Genomic DNA, 20977 nt, shown 5'->3' on the forward strand with positions numbered 1-20977 from the left:
CAAGACCAGATAAACGATTTAAATAGACCAATAAACCCTAAAGAAATAGAAACAGTCATTAAAAGTCTCCCAATCAAAAAAAGCCCAGGACCAGATGGTTTCAGTGCAGAATTCTAGAGAGCTAATTCCAATACTCTTCAAATTGTTCCACACAATAGAAACAGAAGGGACATTACCAAACTCTTTTTATGAGGCTACAATTATCCTGATACCCAAACCACACAAAGATGTAACAAAGAAAGAGTATTACAGACCAATCTCCCTCATGAACATTGATGCAAAAATATTCTACAAAATATTGGCAAACTGAATCCAAGAACACATCAAAAAAATTATCCACCATGACCAAGTAGGTTTCATCCCAGGAATGCAAGGATGGTTCAACATAGGAAAATCTGTCAATGTAATATACCATATAAACAAACTGAAAGAAAAAAAACACATGACCATCTCATTAGATGCTAAAAAAGCCTTTGACAAAATCCAACACCCCTTCATGATAAAGGTCTTGGAGAGAACAGGAATACAAGGAACATTCCTAAACATAATAAAGGCAATTTATAGCAAGCCAACAGCCACCATCAAATTAAAAGGAGAGAAACTCAAAGTGATTCCACTAAAGTCAGGAACAAGACAAGGCTGTCCATTCTCTCCATATTTATTCATTATAGTACTTGAAGTTCTAGCTAGAGTAATAAGACAACAAAAGGAGATTAAAGGGATACAAATTAGAAAGGAAGAAGTCAAACTTTCACTATTTGCAGATGATATGATAGTATACATAAGTGACCCCCAAAATTCTACCAGGCAACTCCTACAGCTGATAAACTCCTTCATTAAGTGGCAGGATACAAGATCAACTCAAAAAAATCAGTGGCCCTCCTATATACAAATGATAAAAGGGCTGAGAAAGAAGTCAGAGAAACATCACCCTTTACAATAGCCACAAATAATATAAAATACCTTGGGATAACACTAACTAAACAAGCAAAGGATCTATTTGATAAGAACTTTAAATCTCTAAAGAAAGAAATTGAAGAAGCTATCAGAAAATGGAAGGATCTCCCATGCTCATGGATAGGTAGGATTAACATAGTAAAAATGGCAATTTTACCAAAAGCAATCTAGAAATTCAATGCAGTCCCCATCAAAATCCCAACACAATTCTTCACAGACTTGGAAAGAAAAATACTCAACTTCATATGGAAAAACAAAAGACCCAGGATAGCTAAAAGAATCTTGTACAATAAAGCAACCTCTGGAGGCATCACCATCCCTGTCCTCAAGCTCCACTATAGAGCTATAGTAATAAAAACAGCTTGGTACTGGCATAAAAACCAACATACAGACCAATGAAATCGAATTGAAGACCCTGACATTAATCCACACACATACGAACACCTAATTTTTGACAAAGAAGCCAAAACTATAAAATGGAATAAAGAAAGTATCTTCAACAAATGGTGCTGGCATAACTGGATGTGAACATGTAAAAGATTGCAGATAGATCCATACCTGTCACCATGTACAAAACTCAAATCCAAGTAGATCAAAGACCTCATAAATAATATAAATCCAACATAAATCCAGTTACACTGAACTTTATAGAAGAGAAAGTAGGAAGTACTCTTGAACGCACTGGCACAGGAGATCACTTCCTAAATATAACACCAACAGCACATACACTGAGAGCAACAATTAATAAATGGGACCTCTTGAAACTGAGAAGCTTTTGTAGGGCAAAAGACATGGTCAATAAGACAAAAAGACAGCTTACAGAATGGGAGATCTTCACCAACCCCACATCTGACAGAGGACTGATCTCCAAAGTATATAAAGAACTCAAGAAACTAGACATCAAAATACTGAACAATCCAATTTAAAAATGGGCTATAGAACTAAACAGAGAATTCTCAAAAGAAGACTCTCAAATGGCTGAAAGACATTTAAGGAAATGCTCAACATCTTTAGTCATCAGAGAAATGCAAATCAAAACAACTCTGAGATTTTACACCTGTCAGAATGGCAATGAACAAAAACACTAATGACAGTCTATGTTGGAGAGGATGTGGAGCAAAGGGAACACTCCTCCATTGTTGGTGGGAGTGCAAATTTGTACAACCACTGTGGAAATCAGTACGGTGGTTTTTCAGAAAATTGGGAATTGATCTACCTCAAGACCCAGCCATACCATTCTTGGGCATATACCCAAGGAATGCTCAATCATACCACAAAGATACATGCTCAACTATGTTCATAGCAGCATTATTTGTAATAGCCAGAACATGGAAACAACCTAGATGCCCTTCAACTGAAGAATGGATTAAGGAAATGTGGTACATATACATAATGGAGTACTACTCAGCAGAGAAAAACAATGACAGCATGAAATTTGCAGGCAAATGGATGGAACTAGAAAATATCATCCTGAGTGAGGTAACCCAAACCCAGAAGGACAAACATGGTATGTACTCACTCGTAAGTGGATACTAGATATAAAGCAAAGAACAATCAGACTGCAACTCACAGAACCAGGGAGACTACCTAGCAGGGGAGATCCTAGGATGACTGTGGCTTATAATAAGTTTTGGTTTTACCCAATCACAGGGCAAGCTTTAGTGAAACATTTCACTACTAGGATAAGAAGTAAGAAAGATAAGGATAAGCTGATGAAAGAAAATGCTGGCCATATTTTTAGAAGGGGAGGCTAAAATCTTTTTAGACTATGGATTAGCCTATAGAAAAATGTCTGCCATAAATCAAACAGTGAAGGGGAAGATGAATTGGAATCTCACCTACACAACTTAAGTAAAACATAGCTCTCTGAACAGATGAAGATAGGTTTCTTCTGTATCCCAGAATCTAATCAATATCTATATGTATAATTTAGCTATCATTTGGCTTAAAAGGGCCTATTGGGAAATGTTATCATTTATACTATTTTCTACAGAGAAACTATTTTACTGTTTAAAATAACCCTGGACTTTTAAATTATAACCTGTTTTTATGTTCAAAAAAAAAAAAAAAAAAAAAAAGACCTGAGGCTGGATTACATGGGAGCCTGCAGAAAAGCTTCCAGAAGGACACACCTTCTGGAACGGGTACTGGCTGTTGCCTCTGGGGTCGGAGGAGGAGAATGCAGAGGAGGAAGGCTTACTTTTCTGTTTGAATGTTTATATTATATATTGTAATGTGCATAAAAAGTGGGGGGGGGGGCTTCAATAAACAAAGTAGCCGATCCTGGAGAATGCCTTAGTCAGTAGAGGGAAAAAAAAGAGGCTTGATTTAACTAACATAAAACAGGCAAAACAAACAAAAAAAAAACCTAAAATCCCACCACAGGAATAGGATACCATTTGTAAATTCCAGCAACTAAAGAGAAATACATATATATTAGGAAATACAATTAAGCATGCTTATGGAACCAATCATTTTTAATTAGCAGTTATACTTTCATATACACCACTACTTATGAGGGGGTCTTCTGAATACTTCTTAAACGTATTTCAGAATTTCTCTGATACATCAACTGACAACTCAGTAATCAACTGTTGCAGGAGACAATGGAACCCACAGGGGTTTGTGGTGGCTTTTGAGGCTGGAGAGATGGCACAGTGGTTAAGAGCATTTACTGCTCCCTCAGAGGACTGGAGTTTGGATCCTGGCACTTCATCTGGTGGCTCACAAATGCCTATAACTGTAGCAGTAATCTTTTGTTTGTTTGTTTGTTTGTTTGTTTGTTTTTCGAGACAGGGTTTCTCTGTGTAGCTTTGCGCCTTTCCTGGATCTCGCTCTGTAGACCAGGCTGACCTAGAACTCACAAAGATCCACCTGCCTCTGCCTCCCAAGTGCTGGGATTAAAGGCGTGCGCCACCACCGCCCGGCCCGTAGCAGTAATCTTAAAAGGTCTTATTAATTAAAACAAATCTGAAGCCAAGCATTGGGGTGAATGCTGGAAGATCAGAGAAGCAGAACAAGCCACAGCCACCTCATCTCGCCATTTTCCTCAGCTGATTCTGTTTCCTCAGACTGGAAGCCTCTCAGTCCTCATCCAGAATGAATCTCAGCTGAACTGTGCTGCTCAAAGCCTAAAAGCTTAACCAGCCAAATGCTTCTAGTTTCTGGTCCTCACGCCTTATATACCTTTCTGCTATCTGCCCTCACTTTCTTGGATTAAAGGCTCACTTTCTGGGATTAAAGGCATGAGTCACCATGCCTGGTTGTATTCAATGTGGCCTTGAACTCACAGAGATCCAGAGGGATTTCTGCCTCTAGAATGCTAGGATAAAAAGCGTGTGCTACCACTGCCTATCCTCTATGTTTAATATTGTGGCTGTTCTCTTCTCTGACCCCAGATAAGTTTATTAGTGTGCACAATATTTTGGGGGAACACAATACCACCACATATAACTCTAGTTCTGAAGGGATCTGATGACTTCCCCCACTACACAATGTCACACAATGTCACACACACGCACACACAGAATGAAAAGTATAATCATAACATAACTACAAATACCATTTGTTTCAACTTAAGTTTTAAGTTTACTAATCCTATCCTACACACATTCTTTCTGAACACACTAAAGAAATCAAAATAAAATTAATTCACAGGAATTAAGAGGACCCAATGTGCTTTTTGGGGTGTGCAGGGATAGTTTTACAAATAAGCCAAACTAAAGATTGTTTTTCACAACTAGACCACCTCAAGTTGGAATCGTCATTGTGTCATTTCTCAAAAACATCCAGTGAGGAGCTAGCCAGTAAGAGTAGGACAAGATGATCTGATTTACAGTGTATGATAAACATCACCAAATTTGAAAGAATTTGACAAGTTATTTTAATGCTAAAGGTATTCATTAAAATTCAATTTAAAGTTGCCTATCAGTCTTTGCATTTCCTTTCATTCTTAAATACCTTATTTGCCTTTTCATGTACCAAATATTTAGAAACTGAGGAAGACGGAGGATGGATGAACAGATGGATAAATGGACAAACATAGATATACACAGGCAGACATAAATGGATGACATATATGCAAAGCAAAGATTTAGAAAAGTGTTTAATATTTTATACAAAATCAAATGTTACACACACACACATATGACTTCATCATGGGGTAGGGACAAGCATGATGGTCAGAAACAGATTGTTTACATATCTAATGCTCAAAATTAGGTTTGTATCCTACATAGGTTTGATTTAATTGATCCACTCATTTAATTCAATGCAAGTAAATCCAAGCAGCATTTTTCTGTCAAAGTAACACTCCTGTAATCCCAGCTATTCAAGAGACTTGAGAAAGAAGGATCACTGGAGCTCAGGAGTTGGGAGACCAACCTGAGCTAACACAGCAGGACCTCATTTCAAAACAAAACAAAACAAACAAAACAGAGTAACAAAAAAAAAAATTCTCTACTCTTAAGTATATATGACAGAATAAAGAACTGAATGACACTCCCCTCCCCCCATGCACTGAATAAAATTGCAGCAATCGAATACATCTTCAAAATGTGCTAATAGTATTTTTTAAAAAGGCTTTCTTTGACTCACCTGCAACCCTCTCCTTCTCAGAATACTGGAATCATCCATAGCAAAGATCAGACAAAAAAAAAAAAAAAAAAAAAAAAAAAAAAAAAAGCCACTCCCCAGACACCAACTACTAGCGCCTACTTACTGCTGAATACAGAGGTGTAGTCCATTCAGCATAGCAGCCTATGCCCAATAACCCACCGCACTGCTAACCCAGCCAGCATCAGGACACAATTATCACCTAATATAAAACATACAGAAAGCTCTCACTAGACACAAAGCAAAAACAGAGAAAATATTTGATATTTGCTTTTCTTTTCCATACATAGCTTCCTTTGTCTGAAATTATCTTAAATGCCAAGGAAAGAACAAAGATCCTAGGAAAAGAAATTCCAATCTTTGCTACCCAGACTTCATTGCTTATTAAAAAGGTTTGGCAAACAAAACAAGAGTCTCCACCTACAGCTACTAAGCTTATAAAATCGGTGTCACGTTTTCCTTTCCAAAAATAAAACCGCTCCACATCCATTTCTTAAGGTAAACAATTCTTCAGGGGAAAAAAAAAAAAAAAACATTATTCTGCTGCCTGTTTTCAGGCTCAAACTCATACAAAACCAGTTATTGTTTTAGCTAAGTCGGCAAAATTCCTTTCATCCTTTGTACAGACAAAGCAAATGTCAGATTCTTTCGATACTGTCACAGGCTCTTTTGTTTCTTTATCGCTAGATACGCAGATCTTCTTTTGGACAGTTCCAAAGCCTTTCTCTCCCCCAGAAGCCTGGATCATTGCTAAGGTTGGTCTCATTGCTCTTTTATGTCCTTGTGAGGAGAAAGTACACGTGTTGTGAGTTCTGAGCACGGATGAATTCATTCATCTATTCATCACTGACCGTGCTGCCACAGGAAACGCTCCCCATTCCTCCAGATGTCTAAAAGGACACAGCAAGCAAAAGCTTAGCTTTACCCAAGCTATAAATAGCTCAGAATTCTTTCTTTGGTCACTGCCCACCATACTTAAAGTAGGACTTCAGCCAAGTTTAAGGATGTCTATTCCTTAATTCATGGATCAAAACACACTGTTTTAAAATATCAAGGGCAAAAAAAAATTAGCTCTTATGATAGGATTCTGTCACTTAAATATTTGTAAGTGTTTAAGATTTCTAACATTGTAGGAATTGTTAAAATCCTAGTAAACACTGGAAAATTGAAGTTGGTGATTTTTCTAATAAATCACAGGGAAATTTGTGAAAGTAGGACTACATAATCAAGACAATATATTATCTCCTAATTTATAACCATTGTTCTTCAAACTGTAATACACATTACAAAAATTAACTCACAAAGGATTCCAGGAATTAACCCAAATTTTCTGTTTTGACAGAGAAAGACATGTACAGAACATCTAACTCAGCCTTTCATATTCTCTAAGGAGTAAAAACAGCAACAGCTATAGGGCAGATTCAGTCTGTCCCCTCGAGGAGGAAAATTCTCTCCTATAGCTGTAACAGCTGCAGTCAAGCCTGAGGCTTAAAGCAAGTTCTAGTTAAAAGATCTTTTTCTGGTCCTCTTATAAACCAACTCTAGCAACAAGAGTTAGCCTCACTGCTGAAAGTAGCACAGAAAATAAAATGCACCTCTCTTTCGTTCATCAGAAAAATTTAAATTCTTTAACACAACCAGTGCAGAAATCCAATCTCCTTCTTCCATCTCCTGCTTTAAACAACTAGATTAGATCTATGGGGAAAACAAACAAGACCTGAGCAAACAGCTGATTTGCATAAGGTATGCAACATGGTATATTACTATCTGCAAAGCCACAGACTTTTAAAGCCATAGAATCTATCAAAATAGCTTTACTAGCCAAAACTTATATGAGCAAAAATCAAGAAGGAATAATATCTAATTTATTCAAATCCAATTTGTAAAATTTTTGTTTGTTTGTTTTTTTGAGACAGGGTTTCTCTGTGTAGCTTTGGTGCCTGTCCTGGATCTCACCCTGTAGACCAGGCTGGCCTCGAACTCATAGAGATCCGCCTGCCTCTGCCTCCCAAGTGCTGGGATTAAAGGTGTGGGCCATTCTGATAAACTGTTCAGATCAAAGATTCCAAACTCCTGTTCATTTACTAAGGAATCATTTATTATCCTAACTCCTGAGATAGAGATGGAAAAGATTATAATGACCAATTACTAACAAACTTCTGAGTATTTTAGAGAAAAGCTCAAATCCACAGTGAAGCCAAAGAGAAATAAGTAATGACCTAACACAAATTCTGTATCAGGTACAAAACATAGTGTACATGGGTTAAGAGGAGTCAGTACGCTGAGAAAGCGGCAAAAAGATTTCCAGTCATCTGGTTACTGAAATTAATGTTCTAGAAGTAAGTACCAGTGCTTGCTGATAACAGGACTTCATACCTAAAGCGTGTGCAGGATTGAAAACCTTTCAACTGGGCATGGTGGCACAAACTTTTAATCCCAGCCCTCAGAAGGCAGAGGCAGGTCGAACTCTGTGAGTTTGAGAATAGCAAGTCTAAGAGAGTTACAAGCAAACCAGGACTACATAGTGAAACCCTGTTTTTGTTTAAAAATAAATAAATAAGTAAAATAAAAGCAACTTAGACTCAGCACTATCTAAAAACACACTAAATAACGGCTCCTTTCCTTGGTATTTAGAGTCCCCATAATCTACAAAAGAGAGGATTTTATCTCTATCCCTTACTGTAACTTAGTCTTCCAATCAGAAAGAATAATACATTGTTTCTGAACATATTCCCCCTCAAATACTTGTGGATTAAGCAGGAATACAACTACTTACCTTATAAGGTTAGAAAGGGTCATTGAAATGATAAATATCAATTTTAAAAGAAGTTCTTTCTTGAGATTTATCTTCTATTTATGTATGTGTGTGCCTGTGTGAGTTATGTGCACCTTTGTGCAGGGGCGCACAGGAGCCAGAGGTGTCAAATACCCTGTAATTAGAGTTAGAGGAGTTTGAGAGCTGCCATATGGGTACTGGAAACCAAACCCAGGTCTTCAGAAGGAACAGTTAAGCAATTTTAACCAATGAGCCATCTCTCCAGGTCCCTTTTTAAAAAAACATTTGTTTATTTGAGGGGGAGGGATATGCACGCAGTTGCCTGAATAGGTTATCTCTGCTACCATGTAGGTTCCAAGGATTAATCTCAGATCATTGTTAGGCTTGACAGTAAGTACTTCTACTTACTGAGCCATCCCACTGATGCTTCTTAAACTCTGCCCCAAATTTCTTCTTACAACTTGGATTCTTTACAACCTAACATTTTATTAAAGTTTATTTTTTTAAAACTTTGCAGCCTTCAAATAAATATTCAGTATTAAGCTGGGGGTGGTGGTGGTGATGGTGGTGGTGGTGGTGGTGGTGCATGCCTTTAATCCCAGCACTCAGGAGGCAGAGGCAGGTGGATCTCTGTGAGTTCAAGGCCAGCCTGGGCTACAGAGTGAGTTCTTCGACAGCCAGGGTTACACAAAGAAAGCCTGTCTCGAAAATTTAAAAAAAGAAAGGAAGAAAGGAAGGAAGGAGAAAACACAATAACAATGATTACTAGTGAAAAACACTGAAATCTAACATTTATCAAGATTTTATAGAATACAGCACTCATCAAAGTGGTATCTCCTTACAACAGAAAGAGTCCATTACAGAAACCAGAACTGATCAAAATGCAGAGAGCAAGTGACTATATGGTGTCCAGCTCCAACTAATATATCTACAATATAACTCCTACATCTAAAGATCAGGAATCATTGCTGAAGAGCAGGTAAAAAGACTGTGAGAGTCAGAGAAACAACAAGTTTGCTATGACATTTCATCTCCTAGAAATGTCAGAGAAGCTAAGCCTATGAAGTATTAACATTTCTGCCTAAACAAGGATGACATCAATAGGCATTCTAACATAAAACGGAGAAATCACATGAGGTCTCACCCACAGACATAGAACTACAGACAACTAAGGAATGCTGAGAGTAGGGGAAAGAGCTCCCAAATTGGTTATCCAATACCAAGTGTCAGCCCTGAAATCATGTAACAAGTAACATTACACAGACTGAGCTGGTTGTATTCATGTATTTGGGAATACACACACACACACACACACACACACACACACACACACACACACGGAGCGGGGAGGTCAAAGAAATAGAGGCCATAAATTTGAGAGAGCAAGGGAACGTGAGAAGGCATGGAGGGAAGAAGGGAAGGGGGAAATTATGTAATTACACTTCAATCTCAAAACATAAAACAAACTTAAAGAACTAACAATCTGCTCCCCTGTATGATTTTAACAGGTCTTGGTAAGACAGAGATAAAAGTGTTGCCAGAAAAATTTACAAGATATACTGACCAAAAAATATGAAGAAAAAGATTATCATAATGTGTAAAGAATAAGTTACTCAGCTATGAAGTCTATACTTAGAGGGAAGTAAAGACTAAAGGTCAGGAACAAAGGAGAAGAATCTACAGAGGTGCTCAGGAGTCTGGGAAGTAATCTATTTTAGAATAATTAAATGAGAAAAACTAATGGTGGTGGTGCACATTTGTAATCCCACGAACTCAGGAGATGGAGGAGGCAAAAAGACCAGAAGTTCAAGACTATTCTCAGCCCAGCCACACAAGATATATTTTAAACATACAGAAGCAAAATTAACTAAGCCACATGCAATGAACCAAGAATTAATTTTTCAATTAAGCACAAATTCAGAGAAAGAAAAGCAATAAAACAACAACAAAAAAAAAAACAGAAAATAAGGGGTGGCTGCTTGGAAGACCCAGGGTGACCAACTTGGCTGCCAACTGGGCCCAGATGCAGTGCTGAGTCTGTCCATCACAACATCTATCCCACCTACAAGCTGCTGGAGTGCATGGAGGAGCAAGTAATTGCCAAAATGAAAACTTGAAGCATGTGACCACAAGAGACCCCTGGAGGCTCCAAGGGGAGAGGAGTAGAAAGAGGCTGTACTGGTAGTAGTGGAGTCTGCAAGAGACTGCAGTGTCTCTGGAACAACCAGAAAAGGGCAGGTCCTATGGGAAGATGTGAATATATGAGACTCGGTAATTTTTTTTCTTTTTTTTTTTTTTTTGGTTTTGGGGGAGATCACAAGGGTGGGGTGCATCTAGGAGGACTGGAAGTGAATGTGATCAGGGTGCATTATGTGAAATTTCCAAATAATCAATAAAAATATTATGTTAAATAAAAAAAGCACATAATATTTGTAAAATATAAATAAAATGTTTGTACACCTGCACATGCAAGCAGAGGCTCTCATTTATTCAACTTGGGTTACAATACTTCTTGTCAGGAAATGTTTTCCCAAGGCTTCTTACAAAAAGAACCGTTTAGACATTTAAATATTTGTTCAACAAACATTAATTAGAAGTTTTCTGTGTACTAGGTCCTACATAATCTAACTATCTCCCTCAAGACACTCAGCCTCAGAAGAGAAAAAACATAATGATTTCAGGACTCGAGAGATGGCTCAGCTGGGTTTGATTTCTAGCACCCATATGGCAGCTCACAACAACTCCAGGTCCTAGGTGATCTGATGCCTTCTTTAACTTCAGCAAGTACCAGAAACACAAATGATACACAGACATGCATGCAAGCAAAACATATACACACACACACACACACACACACACACACACACACACACGTTTTTAAAAAATCAATTATCTACTGGGTATGGTGGCACACACCTTTATTCCCAGCACACCCAGGAGGCAGAGGCAGGAAGAGCTCTGTGAGTTGGAGGCCAGCCTGGTCTACATAGTGAGTTCCAGGACATCCATGTATGTCTGTGTACCACATGTATGCCTGGTGCTCAGAGAGGCCCAGAAAAGGGTTAAGACCCCCTGTAACTGGAGTTACAGATGGTTGTGAGCCTCCACTGAAAGAGCAGCCAGTGCTCTTAACTGCTGAGCTATTTCTCCAGCCCTCTCCCTTAGTTTTTATCCCAATTCTTGATTTAAAAAAAAAAAAAAAGTTCATACTCCCTTGAAATTTCCTAAATGATATATTGTTTTTTTGTTTTAATGAGGAGACTCCTACTGAAACTCTGAATGAAAATTAATTACAATGAAGACTATGCCATGATCAGAAACTGAGAACTTTGTACCTCACTCCCCATGCTACAGATTGTGCTAATAATCAATCATGCTTTCATGAATGAAGCTTTCATAAAAATCACTGAACTACAAGATTCAGACAGCTTTTAAGGGCTAAATATATGGCAGTGCCTGGAGGCTGATGTGTCCAAAAAAAGGCATGAAAAAAATCCCATGTTCATTCCTGTTAAGAGGCTCGTCAAGGGACCAGCCACCTCAAGAATCCAATCAGTGGAAATATAGACATGGTGAAGCAAGAAGAGTTTAAGTTTAGCTAGACTTAAAAAGCAGCTATCTATAGAAGCTTGCCCATTAGGACAGGATCTTCATGATTCTAAAGGGGAGGACAAGAGCAGGGAGCCAGAAAGTATGTACATGCACAGCAATCTCAGAATGCTATGATTCTGAGTGCATTTCTGGTTTCAGTGTTCTGCTGGGATCCTCCTGGACAAGAGAAACAACCATTTCTATTCTGAGTAGGAGAGGACTGCCTACAGGAAGCTATAGAAGAGAAATAACTAAGAAAACAGGTTAACGGAACAAAATAAAGTTAGAAGGGATAAAAAATGTGCACTCCTCCTTTAAATCCCCAATTTTAAGGGTATTTCTGTTACATTCCCAGATACCTCACTCTCTTTATCCAGCTATTCACCTCTATCCACTGTTACATCCTTTATAATAAATAGGTAAACACAGAGTTCTCTGAGCCATCCTAGCCAATTATTGAACACAAAGAGGGAGTCAGGAGAACCACAGCCAGTGAGTCAGAAACACAGATTAAATAACCTGGCAGCTCTCAGCCAATAAAGCTATGCTTACAACCAAAAATAACCTGAAGCTTGAGATTTGCTTTTAAAATAAGGGAAGTATTAGATTAAGCCTTGACTTGTGGGACCAAAGGCTAACTCCAGGTACTGTACGTACAGAGGTTAAGTTGAACTGTAGGACACTCAGCTGGTTTCTGCTGGGGAATTCTTGGTATGTAGGGAAAATACCCTACAAATAAGGTATCAGAAATGTTCGGTTGTGGTGAATATGAAAATGATAGCATTAATAGGCATTTTTCTTTCTGATCTATAAGTTTCATGCAGTTTTTACATTTACAAAAAATAAGTTTCCTATATATAAAAAAGCTCATCCTAAAATTTATATGGGAAGGGAACTAGAATACTAAAAACTTTAAAACAGAAGAAAAGAAATAAAGAACTACTCAATCTAATACTGTCTTACAATATTACTCAGTAATGAAGGCAGTAAGGCAGCAGCAGGACAGTCCGTTATGTTATCAGAACAGAACAAGGAGAATCCAGAAATAAACCACCACATATATAATAAACTGACTTTACAAACATACAAAAGGTATTCTCTGCAGTAACAACTTCTCAATTATATTACAAGTACACATCCATAGACTAACTAAATAAAATAATGACTACCCCCTGGGCTGTATGCAAATTACTCCAAATTGGAGTAAAGGTTTAGATGTAAACTATAAATCTACACATTTTTTTTTTTCAGAGCTGAGGACTGAACCCAGGGCCTTGCACTTGCTAGGCAAGCACTCTACCACTGAGCTAAATCCCCAACCCACAATTTTTTTAAAAACAAAGGAGAGCTGGGCAGTGGTGATACCCTTTAATCCCAGCACTCAGGAGGTAAAGGCAGGCTGATCTTTTGAGTTCGAGGCTAGCCTGGTCTACAGAGCAAGTTCTAGGACAGCCAGGGCTACACAGAGAAAAGCTGTCTCAAAAAACCAAAAATCAAAACAAAACAAAAACGTAGGAGAGGTGCTGGAAAGAGAACTGACTGCTGGAAGATGACCTCTAACCTCCGCATACAACCTATGACTCGTACACACTTGAGGATATGTAAGGTCTCTCTCTCTCTCTAACACACACACACACACACACACACACGCACACGCACACCAAAACTAAAAAAATGAAATAAAATAGGAGAATAGGAGAAAATCTTAAAGACCTAGAGATAAGTGAAAAGTTCTTAGATGACACCAAGAGCAAAATCTAGGCCAGCCTGATAGCTCATACCTCTACTCAAGCATTCAGGAAGCTAAGGAATAAAGCTGCAAGCCAGCCTGAACGGAATAACAAGAGCCTGTCTCAAAAAAATAAAACTACAAATGCAATCCATCAACATGCTAGCAGATAAAGAAATAGTGGCCCAACTACACAATAGAATACTGAAAAGTAAAACAAAAGATTACAACAATTTGCATGGGTGGGTTTTCTGTTTTGGTTTTGAGGCAGGGTCTCACTATGTAGACCAGGATGACGTTGAACTCACAAAGATCTGTCTGCCTCCCACAAAGTGCTGGGATTATGGGCACGTGCCACTACTCCTGGCCCAAAATGAGTTTTGAGGTAGACATTAGAATATAAATCTAGGGGGGACTGGAGAGAAGGTTCAGTAGTTAAGAGCACTGACTGCCCTTTCAGAGGATCTGGGTTCAATTCCCAGCAATAACATGGCAGCTCACAACTGTCTGTAGTCCTAATTCCAGGGCATCTGGCACCTTCATAGATACACATGCAGGCAAAACACCAATGAACATAAAATAAAAATAAACAAATCTAAAAAAAAAAAGAAAGGAAGAAAAAAGGAAAGGAAAGAAAAAAGAAATCTAGGGTCTCAAAATGGTAGGTACCTGCCCTACCATTGAGCCTTATCTCCAGTCCACTTCAAACAACGTTAATGGTACTCAAAAGAACTCTGCTTAGGTAAAAATCATCTTCAAAAGATTATTCAGTACAGAGCTCCACTTATATAATAGTCTCATGGAGAACAAAATCAGATTAGATTTTGTTGTAAGGGGATAAGTACAGGACAAGTACAGAGGTGTTACATTAAGGACATTCCTCTGTAATGATGAACCAGTTGTATTGACTATTGGTGGTCAGTAAACAAACATACTCAGGAGATGAATCCACACCTGTGTCACGGTTAGAACGAGCATGTCCCCCATTAGCATTTATTTGAACACTTGGTCCCAGTTGGTGGCACTGTTTAGGGAGGTTTAGGAAGTGCAGCCTTGTTAACAGAAGTGTGTCAATGAAGGAGGGTTTGAGAGTTTAAGAACTCCCACCATTTCTAGTTTACTCTCCTCTGCTGTCATTGCTGTGTGTGGTTCAGGCTGTCTTGGCATTATGGACTCTAACCTGGAACCATAAACCAAAATAAACTCTGACCACAGCAATAGAAAAGTAACTAATACTATGAAAATATACAAAAACAAGCCTATGCAAAAATCAAGTAAGAAGTAAGATCAGCAATCAAAACTATTGTAGTATAAACCTGGCAAGGAGTACTTGAGAGGTGAAAGAGGGAAGTTCAGAAATTCAAGGTCATCCTTGGCTTCATAGCAAGTTCAAGACTACATGAAACCTTGTCTCAAAAAATATATACATACTAACAGAGCCAGTGAGATTGTTCAGCAGGAACAGGTATTTTCATCTTTGAAAGATTGAAAACCGGAGTTCACTCCTTGAAACCCATGTAAAAGTGGAAAAAAGAGAAGCAACTCCACAAAGTTGGCCTGTGACCTCCCCAAGTTACTATAGCATACATGAACACAAATGAACACACAAATACACACACTGAGGCTGTCTTAGCAAGTTAAGGCACTTGCTGCCAACCTGAATTTGATCCCCAGAGTCCATGTCATGTAAGAAAAGAACTAACTCCTATAAGTTGTCCTTTCACCACCACACAAACATAGTGGCATGCACACATCCACATATACGAATGAATAAATACATACATACATACATACATATATACATAAATGAATGAATACAATGAAAAGTTTAAATGTGTATGCATATATATCAGTGTGTGTGTGTGTGTGTGTGTGTGTGTGTGTGTGTGTGTTATTTAATGTTTATTGACTGGTTTTGACATTGTACTGCTTGCTAAGTGACATCACTGGAAAAAGTGGGGTCACCGGATTCTCTATATTCTATTTTTTTAAGATTTGTTTTATTTTTATTTCTTGTGTAAATGTGTATCTGTGTGTATGTTATGTGTGCAGGTGCCAGGAAGGCCAGAAGAGGGTGTTAGATACCCTGAAGCTAGAGCTGCAGGCAATGTAGTCACCTAATATGAGCACTGGGAACTGACTGTAAGAGCAAGTGCTCTTAACCACTGAGCCATCTCTCTCTAGTCCCTCAATATTCTATTTTTCCTTTTAGACTACAATTATTTCAAAATAAAATGTTAAGTAAGCAAATGTAAATTCATATTTCATTCACTGTCTTCCTAGAAATACAGTTTACTTTATCCTCAAAATGCTCATACATTAAAAGACCATTTCTTGTTTGAGTTTTGAGCCTCTTGAAAAAAAATTCATTAATTCTGTTGCCAGGAGCAATCTTAGTCCCTTGGCTCAAGTAGTTCATTTCCAATGAGGCTGAAAACTAAGAGAAGTCAACTGAAAAAATTAAAAAATAAAAGTGTGATGGAATTACAATAAAAAAAAATTCTGCCATTAAAAAAAAAAAATCTGAGCCAGGCAGTGGTAACACATGCCTTTAATCCCAGCACTCAGGAGGCAGAGACAGGTGGATCTCTGTGAATTGGAGACTAGCCAGGTCTACACAGAGAGTTCCATGACAGCCAGGGCTGTTACACAGAGAAAGCCCTGTCTCAAAAAAACCAAAATGTACATTAAGCCAGCAGGATGGCTTAGCAGGTTAAGGTGTTTATTGTACAAGCCTGGCTAGCAACCTGAATTTCACCCCTAGAATCTGTGTAAAGATGGAAGGAGAGAACTAACTCCACAAAGTTGTTGTCCTCTCACCTTCACACACACACACACACACACACACACACACACACACACACAGTGCATGATGCACATACAAATACGCAATAGTCAGAAATCTCATCAAGTTATAAGCAATCACAGATGAAAAATCAGTTAATCATATTCTTATGTTTTTCATGAAACAGAAATCCGATAAGAGATACATGAGACATATCAAAAATTATGAAACGTTACTGAGAGAAGTTAAATATTTAAATAACTGTAGATATCAATCATGTTAATGGACTGATAAATGTCCATTTTCCCCTAATTAGCCTGTTGGTTTAATGAAATACCTATCCATTCCCAGCAGCCATACAACCTCATTCCCTTCCATCCTGTTAGGGTTTTCATCTGAAATGTTCCTCTCAGGCTTATTTTACTTAGTAGGACTGGACTGCCAGAAAGAGGTCACTAGAGGTAGGCTTTCTAAGGTTCACAGAAAAACCCAATCTCGAAAAACCAAAAATAAATAAATAAATAAAAATAAAAAATATAAACAAGGGGCTGGAGAGATAGCTCAGAGTCAAAATGGCTTAAAGTCAATATGACAGCTAAAAATGACAAGAATGTAAAGAAACCAAAATTCTTCAAATGATTAAATATAGTTACCATATAAACAGTAATTCCATGCCTATACGTATAGGTATACACAGACACACACAGACAGACACAAATACACATGCAAATAAAAACACATGCTCGCATAAAAATCTATACATCAACTTCACAGCAACATTATTCATATGCCAAAGGTGGAAGCAGGCCAAATATCTAGCAAATGATAAACAAAATGATATATCTATACAAAAGAATATTATTTAGAAATAAAAATTAAATACTGACACATCCAATATGAATGACCCTTAAAAGACATTTGAGAGCTGAAGAGATGGCTCAGAGGTGACCCTTAAAAGACATATGAGAGCTGAAGAGATGGCTCAGAGGTTAAGAGCACTAGCAGCTCTTCCAGAGGTCCTGAGTTCAATTCCCAGCAACCACATGGTGGCATACAACCATCTATAATGAGATCTGGTGCCCTCTTCTGGTGTGTAGTAATATATGCAGGCAGAACATTGTTTACATAATAAATAAATGCAGAAGAGGCATTTGACAATATCCAACATCCCTTCATGATAAAGGTCTTGGAGCGATCAAGAATACAGGGAACATACCTAAACATAATAAGGCAATTTACAGCAAGCCAACAGCCAACATCAAATTAAATGGAGAGAAACTCAAAGCAATTCCACTAAAATCAGGAACGAGGCAAGGCTGTCCGCTCTCCCCATACTTATTCAATATAGTACTTGAAGTTCTAGCCAGAGCAATAAGACAACATAAGGAGATTAAGGGGATACAAATTGGAAGGAAGAAGTCAAGCTTTCCCTATTTGCAGATGATATGATAGTATACTTGAGCGACACCAAAGATTCCACCAAGGAACTGATACAGCTTATAAACACCTTCAGCAACATAGCAGGATACAAGATCAACTCAAAAAAATCAGTAGCCCTCCTATATACAATGGACAAAGAAGCTGGGAAGGAAATCAGAGATACATCACCCTTTACAATAGCCACAAATGACATAAAATACCTTGGGGTAACACTAACTAAGCAAGTGAAGGACCTATATGACAAGAACTTTAAGTCCCTGAAAAAAGAAATTGAAGAAGATCTCAGAAAATGGAAAGATCTCCCATGCTCATGGATAGGCAGGACTAACATAGTAAAAATGGCAATCTTACCAAAAGCAATCTACAGATTCAATGCAATCCTCATCAAAATACCAACACAATTCTTCACAGACCTGGAAAGAATAATATTCAACTTCATATGGAAAAACAAAAAACCCAGGATAGCCAAAAGAATCCTGTACAATAACACAACCTCTGGAGGCATCACGATCCCTGACTTCAAGCTCTACTATAGAGCTACAGTAATAAAAACAGCTTGGTACTGGCATAAAAACCGACATGCGGACCAATGGAATCAAATTGAAGACCCTGACATTAATCCGCACACCTATGAACATATAATTTTTGACAAAGAAGCCAAAAGTGTATAATGGAAAAAAGAAAGCATCTTCAACAAATGGTGCTGGCATAACTGGATATCAACATGTAGAAGGCTGCAAATAGATCCATATCTATCACCGTGCACAAAACTTAAGTCCAAGTGGATCAAGGACCTCAACATAAATCTAGCTACTCTGAACCTGCTAGAAGAGAAAGTAGGAAGTAGTCTTGAACGCATTGGCATAGGAGATCACTTCCTAAATATAACACCAGTAGCAAAGACACTGAGAAAAACAATCAATCAATGGGACCTCTTGAAACTGAGAAGCTTTTGTAGAGCAAAGGATACGGTCAACAAGGCAAAGCGACAGCCTACAGAATGGGAAAAGATCTTCACCAACCCCACATCTGACAGAGGACTGATATCCAGAATATATAAGGAACTCAAGAAATTAGACATCAAAATGCCCAACAGTCCAATTAAGAAATGGGCTATAGAACTAAACAGAGAATTCTCAACAAAGGAAACTCAAATGGCTGAAAGACATTTAAGGAATTGCTCAACATCTCTAATCATCAGGGAAATGCAAATCAAAACAACTCTGAGATACCACCTTACGCCTGTCAGAATGGCTAAGATCAAAAACACTGAAGACACCTTATGCTGGAGAGGAGTGGAGCTAGGGGAACTCTCCTCCACTGCTGGTGGGAATGCAAGCTTGTACAACCACTTTGGAAATCAATATGGCGCTTTTTTAGAAAATTGGGAATCCATCTCCCCCAAGATCCAGCTATACCACTCTTGGGCATATACCCAAGGAATGCTCAATCACACCACAAGAGCACTTGTTCAGCTATGTTCATATCAGCATTGTTTGTAATAGCCAGAACATGGAAACAACCTAGATGCCCTTCAACTGAAGAATGGATAAACAAAATATGGTACATATACACAATGGAATACTACTCAGCAGAGAAAAACAATGACATCATGAGGTTTGCAGACAAATGGATGGATCTAGAAAAAATCATCCTGAGTGAGGTAACCCAGACTCAGAAAGACAAACATGGTATGTACTCACTCATAGGAGGATACTAGATGTGGAACAAGGATGACTGGACTGCTACTCACATCACCAGGGAGGCTACCTAGGAAAACAGGACCCCAAGAAAGACACGGGGATCGCCCAGTGACAGAGAAATGGAAGAGATCTACATGAACATCCTGGACATGAGTGGGGGTAATGAAGGGCGAGGGTCGAGGGAAAGAGAGCTTGGGTGAACGGGAGATCCCAGCTGGATCAACAACAGAGAGGGAGAACAAGGAATAGGAGACCATGGTAAATGAAGACCACATGAGAATAGGAAGAAGCAAAGTGCTAGAGAGGCCCACAGAAATCCACAAAGATACCCCCACAACAGACTGCTGGCAATGGTCGACAGTCAGTCCGAACTGACCTACTCTGGTGATGGGATGGCCAAACACCCTAATTGTCGTGCTAGAAACCTCATCCAACTACTGAGGGATCTGGATGCAGAGATCCATGACTAGGCCCCAGGTGGATCTCTGGGAGTCCAATTAGCAAGAATGAGGAGGGTTTATATGAGCGAGAATTGTTGAGACCAAGGTTGGACAAAGCACAGGGACAAATAGCCAGACGAATGGAAACACATGAACTATGAACCAATGGCTGAGGGGTCACCAACTGGATCAGGCCCTCTGAGTGGGTGAGACAGTTGATTGGCTTGATCTGTTTGGGAGGCATCCAGGCAGTGGGACCGGGTCCTGTGCTCATTGCATGAGTTGGCTGGTTGAAACCTGGGGCCTATGCAGGATTGCTTGGCTCGGCCTGGGAGGAGGGGACTGGACCTACCTGGACTGAGTCTACCAGGTTGATCTCAGTCCGAGGGGGAGGCTTTGCCCTGGATGAGGTGGGAATGGGGGGTGGGCTGGGGAGAAGGGGGGGGGAGAACAAGGGAATCTGTGGCTGATATGTAGAACTGAATTGTATTGCAAAATAAAAATAAAAATTTAAAAATAAATAAATAAATCTAAATAAAAAAATTGAAGTAGAAAAAAAAAGTCAATCATAAAGGCCACATATCAACCCAGTGTTGGTGGCGCATACCTTTGATCCCAGCACTCAGGGGGCAGAGGCAGGAGTTTAAGGCCAATCTGATCTACAAGGGGAATTCTAGAACAGTCAGGGCTACATAAAGAAACCTTGTCTCCAAAAACCAAAACAAAAGTTACAATCATACTCAATTATTTTCCTGATAATAAGTAATCAGTACAAGTTACAAAGTAAGAGATCAGAATATATTTAATAAATTTCAATCTTTTTCACTTAGAGAAATTAACTAAAATCCTAAAAATGAAAATAGAACAAATATCAATATGATAAATGAGGATCAAGGATTCATTTCTAGAGCAACCCCAAAGCTTTACTGAATAAACACTTAC

General features: G+C 38.6%; 1 protein-coding gene across 5 annotated transcripts in view; it reads right to left on the minus strand.

Moving 5' to 3' along the window:
• Mast2 (microtubule associated serine/threonine kinase 2) overlaps window positions 1–20977 on the minus strand; it is a 171146-nt gene that overhangs the window by 115521 nt on the left and 34648 nt on the right. The gene's annotated exons all lie outside the window — the stretch shown is intronic.

The sequence above is a fragment of the Peromyscus eremicus genome, chromosome 2 (assembly GCF_949786415.1).
Source record: "Peromyscus eremicus chromosome 2, PerEre_H2_v1, whole genome shotgun sequence".
Classification (NCBI taxonomy): domain Eukaryota; kingdom Metazoa; phylum Chordata; class Mammalia; order Rodentia; family Cricetidae; genus Peromyscus; species Peromyscus eremicus.